Below are 5430 nucleotides of genomic sequence, written 5' to 3'. Positions count from 1 at the left end.
GTATTATCCGCAGAAGAAGCAGAGTTCAAAGGAAATGTCATTACAAACTTCCACAGACAATATGTATGGGCATACAAAAATCCACATGTAATATTTCCATCTCATAACCCAGTGCAGTTCTTCTGCTTACTGGCAGGTATCATCGGCAATAGGTCAGTCGGACCACATGTTATTGGAAAAAGACTCACATCATATGGAAATCCAGGCTTTCTCCGCGAATTTCAATATGACAAAGTTTTCTCGGGTAATCAGCCGAGTGAAGCGTCGTTCTGTGACAACTTTTTGCAAGTTCCCTACTCCACCAACACACCACATGTTTCTGAAGAGACTCCACATATCATTTGTCCACAAGGTAACTTCCTGCATGATAGCGCCACTGCATATTTTGGCGGTGCTGTTCACTAGTACTTGGATCGACGTTTCCTGATTCGTGGATAGGCTGAGGAGGCCCAGTTGGTGACCTCCACTTTTTTTTGTGAAATCTTATGGGACTTAACTGTTAAGGTCATCAGTCCCTAAGCTTACACTACTTAACCTAAATTATCCTAAGGACAAACACACACACCCATGCCCGAGGGAGGACTCGAACCTCCGCCGGGACCAGCCGCACGCCCACTTGATTTCAATATTATCGATTTCTACTTGTGCAGCCATTTAAAATTATTTGTGTATTCGTCTCTCGTGACTAACATGGAATTCTATCGGCATCGAACTGTAGCAAGGTTTCGAAGAATGTCGTGAAGATGTTGAACATAGCGAGTGCTCTGGATGCCCCAGCACATCGTCAGCTGATGAGTTTGTGGAGAAAGGAATGATTATTAACACTCGCCGAATCAAACTGAGACGTCGCCGATGATGTTGGAATACCAGGTGGCTCACGCCACAATTATTTTTTGATGTTTCATGCATTATACATCTAACAGCGAAATTTGTTCCTAAATTGTTGCATTTTGATCAAAAACAATGGCTAATACGTGTTCCTTGGAAGTCACTAGATGAAGTCAACGAAAGCATGGAACTACTAAACCGTGTCATAACACATGATAAAATATGAGTTTACGTATAGTATGTCTAAGGCACAATAATGTTAGTGGATGCATTGCAATAGGCAAGACCGGAACAAGCGGTCAAACCTGAAATTCATGCTTACCGTGTCCAGATTTGTGGCGAAACAACTCAGGAATTTTGCACCACGATAACGCTCCTACTAAAACTTCGTATTTATTCATGAATTCTTGGCCAAAAAAATACTGTAATGAGGCCAAAATTTCATACTAGAGAGGCAGTGTTCCCTGTGATCGACTTGGTTCCCACAGTGTTTCAGAGTTTGCTAATATCGCTAGCTTATGGGGCATATTTTGAAGCGAATAACTTTGATGTATATGAATATATAAAATTCTTTACAAAAGACAAAACTCTCGTCATTTATAAATGGTTCAAATGGCTCTGAGCACTATGGGACTTAACTTCTGAGATCATCAGTCGCCTAGAAGTTAGAACTACTTAAATCTAACTAACCTAAGGACATCTCACACACATCCATGCCCGAGGCAGGATTCGAAACTGCGACCGTAGCGGTTGCGCGGTTCCAGACTGTAGCGCCTAGAACCGCACGGCCACCCCAGCCGGCGCCATTTATAACACACGCCGTATATAGGAGTAGTCACGTTTCGTATACCAACGGCGCATATTTTTTGGGAATTTGTCAGCTACTCGTCTGAAGTAATTTGTCACATTGATTGTGAACGGTTTTATTCGTTTTACAAAAATGTCAGTTGGCCTCCTAAATCTTTAGTTAAGAAGGCATTTCCCACCTTCCATGTAGCGCAATTATTCGTAGCGGACAGCAAGCCGACGACTACGCGTTGCCTACTGTGAGAAGACAGACCCTACGACGATCAGGGACGAATGCAAATTAGAATTCTGCGACCTATTCCTGACGTGAATATGTCAGCCTGCGACACCCAATGCGAAGTGCAGAGCTGTTACGGCCGACCGCAATCTCACGTCCTCTTCAGTAATTTCACATGAGGTAATTTTTGAAGAATTCCCGCACAGTGTTCCTAATACAGTTATTCATATCGCGCCACTGGATTACCTGCTTGCTAATCCAGCTATTCTGCCGTCTACTTTTCGGTTTCATTCATTCTGGCGTATGATTATTTTGGCTTCACCGAGAGTATCTAATTTGATTCTCTGTTCACGACGTGATTTCATCCGCCAGAGAGTCTGCCTCTTGCGCCGGTTCTGTGTCACTTCGCACCCCTACCGCTCTGAATGCTAACTAATGGGATATGCTGTAGTGTTAGATAGTAGATTAAGACATTATATTTGCGAAACATGTTATCCCAAAACTTGTAGCACTGAATATCTATCTCTAAGAAAAAATACTTTTATTTATAATAGCCGCAAGCTGATCCTCCAATTGTACTCCTTCCGTTCGGGAACGCTGTGATTAGTAAAACACGTCTACGGTTACAGTAAGATTATGATTTTTTTTTCGTTTGTCCAGGATACTAAAAGAGGTCTCGCCCCCGGTAACACAAAATCTTGCTGGCATTTTCGTGGTGTTTGATATTCTTTGTCCTTGTGGAAGCAGCCATATGCATCAAGCCTTACAGTCTCGCAAAATTTTGCGGCCACCAACGAAATGTTAATTATAGAGATAAAATCTGCAGGTATTGAACACAGCCTCCCAATTATAAACTGTGATCGATAATGGGAAATTCTTTTCCGACAGAACAACGAACTTCGTTTCCGTCATAAAAGAGGCTGTAGAGATAAAAATGTAAAACGATAACTTTAACTGAGGTAGCAGTTACAGCCGTGTTGCCGCATGGATTCCCACGTGCGGCGAAGAGAAGGTTTTGATAAGCGAGTTGTTTACTTCTAATTGGATCGGTAGCGCCAGTAAGTAACGCCTCATCGCTAACATCACCATAGCCACTAAAAGAAAATGCAACATCGGAGAGTAGGTCATGTCGTCAAAATGTTTTAAATCGACCAATCCAACTTTCGCTTATAAAAGCCTAGTCACTGCAGAAGATAAAAATGAAATAAGCATGATCACCGATGTTCATTTAATTATAATCGCTGATTTCTTAACAATAGCTGCATCACATGTAATTGTTGATGATGAGAAACATTCACATTATGTAGCAAAGTAGGACGTAATCAATTTAGGTTCGTTGTGTGCACTACCTTTTATCCCAGTTATGGTGTAATGCTAAAAGTAAATGTGTTCCACGAGTGAAATTTGTGAAGTATTATCAATGCAATTGGCTAAAAACGCGAATGCTTATTTTAATACTGTCCGTGATGAAATTTCACTCAATCAGCCTCATGTTGTCTGTTCCACATTATCGCATACTCTTTACAGTCACATCCCAAGTCAAACCTCACAGTCTATGAACAGATGTACCATTGGTGACGTCACCGAAGATAACGTTCATGAAGTCCGCTAGAGAAAGAGAGATTCCATAAATCCAAAATATCCCTTGGATAGTCGACGAACAGCTTTCAAATGTTGTAATGTAACTCATTTGGTGGAGAGTGCTCTATTTTTTTTCTGTATCAACAGTCTTCTAACGGGTCTGATGCGGCCGGCCACGAGTTCCTCTCCTGTGCCAACCTCTTCATCTCAGAGCACCACTGTTAACCTACGTCCTCAGTAGTTTGTTGTGTTAATTCCAATCTCTGGTTTCTTCTACAGTTTTTACCCTCTACATCTCGCTCTAGTACCATGTAAGTTATTCCTTAAAGTGTTTCGAATTTCTTGTTAGTGTTTTCCACAGATTCCTTTCCTCGCCGCTTCTCCAGAAAAACCCCTTATCAGTCAACCTAATTTTCAACATTCTTCCGTAACACCACATCTGAAATGTTTCGGTTGTCTTCTGCTCCGGTGTTCCACAATCCATGCTTGACTACGATACAATGCTGTGATCCAAACTTACATTTTCAGAAATTTCTATGCCAAATTGAGGCTTATGTTTGATACTAGTATACTCCTCTTGGCTAGGAATGCCATTTTTGCCATTGCTAGTCTGCTTCTGATGTCCTCCTTGCTCCGTCCGTAATCGGTTATTTTGCTGCCTAGGTAGCAGGATTCCTTAACTGCATCTATTTCGTGGTCGCCAATCCTCATGTTACGTTTCTCGAACTTGTCATTTCTGCTACTTTTCATTACTTGCGTCTTTCTTCGATCTTCCCTCAATCTCTATTCCGTCTAATTAGACCGTTCCAGTCAGCAGATGCTGTAATTCTTCTTGAATTTCGTTGAGGATAACAATGTCATCAGCGCATATTGTCACTGGTATCCTTTCACCTCGAATTTTAAATCCACTCTTTCATCTTTCTTCTTATTCCCGTAATTGCTTCTGCGTAGTATACACTGAACAGTAGAGGTGTAAGGCTACATACATGTCTTACACCTTTTTAATCCGAGGACTTCGTTCTTCGTCTCACATCCTTATTGTTCCCTCTTGTTTCTTCAACTTATTGTATATTACCCATCTTTCCCTGCAGCTTGCCCCTATTTTCCACAGAATTTCGAACTTCTTGCACAGTTGAGACTGTCTAACGCTTTTCTCATCTCAACCGAAACCGTAAACGTGTCTTTGTTTTTGTTTTGCCTAGCTTCCTTTATCAACTGCAACGTCAGAACTGCGTCTCTGATGTCTTCACCTTCCCTAAGGCCAAACTAGTGAACTACCAGCCAAATAGAAGTTACTGAGTCGCGTATCAGTAAGTGTTGGTCCAGCTTAAGAGGCCAAGGCGATGGGAAGCAGCTGAGACGTTACGGCAAGTGGCACAGCCGCCGGCAAGCGAGTACCCAGCGACTGGGTACAAGGGGTTTCCTCCAGGCCGCAGAAGGTGAGGGAGGGCCGGTAGCTGTCTGAAAACATGGTCTGTGTGTGAGTGGGTCCGATGATGGCGTCGCTCCCAACATTTTGCGTAATTCTGTAGTAATTCACAGTTTTATCGTAGCAATTACTTAAACATATTTACAGCATGGACATCCAGCTATTGAGATATTAATATTATGAATATCAAGAAAGGTACAGAAGTTAGACTGGCACAGTGGATGAATAGTAGTTAAATTGTCACAGTGAATGTACAATCTTACAAGAAACCGTTAGAAACCGTGATAAACAAGATATTGGATGGTAGCTTAGGACGCTACCCATCATCACTCAGAGCCACACTTTTATATAGATTTTATTTATTCAGCTATTATGTATTTTATATCATTTTAACTATGTGAAACTGTCAGATCTTCGTTTTCCCCACAGTTACATAGCATTTCTTATACCATTCCCTGCTTAATCATGTAACACACATCTATATTATTACTTCTAGTTTATTTAATAAAATGTTTATTTGTTCTACACTAAGGGCACTCGTCGTTTGAAAGTGGTAATATGCATGTAA

Source organism: Schistocerca americana, chromosome 1, assembly GCF_021461395.2.
Source record: "Schistocerca americana isolate TAMUIC-IGC-003095 chromosome 1, iqSchAmer2.1, whole genome shotgun sequence".
Taxonomy (NCBI): domain Eukaryota; kingdom Metazoa; phylum Arthropoda; class Insecta; order Orthoptera; family Acrididae; genus Schistocerca; species Schistocerca americana.
This window is presented reverse-complemented; position numbering follows the sequence as displayed.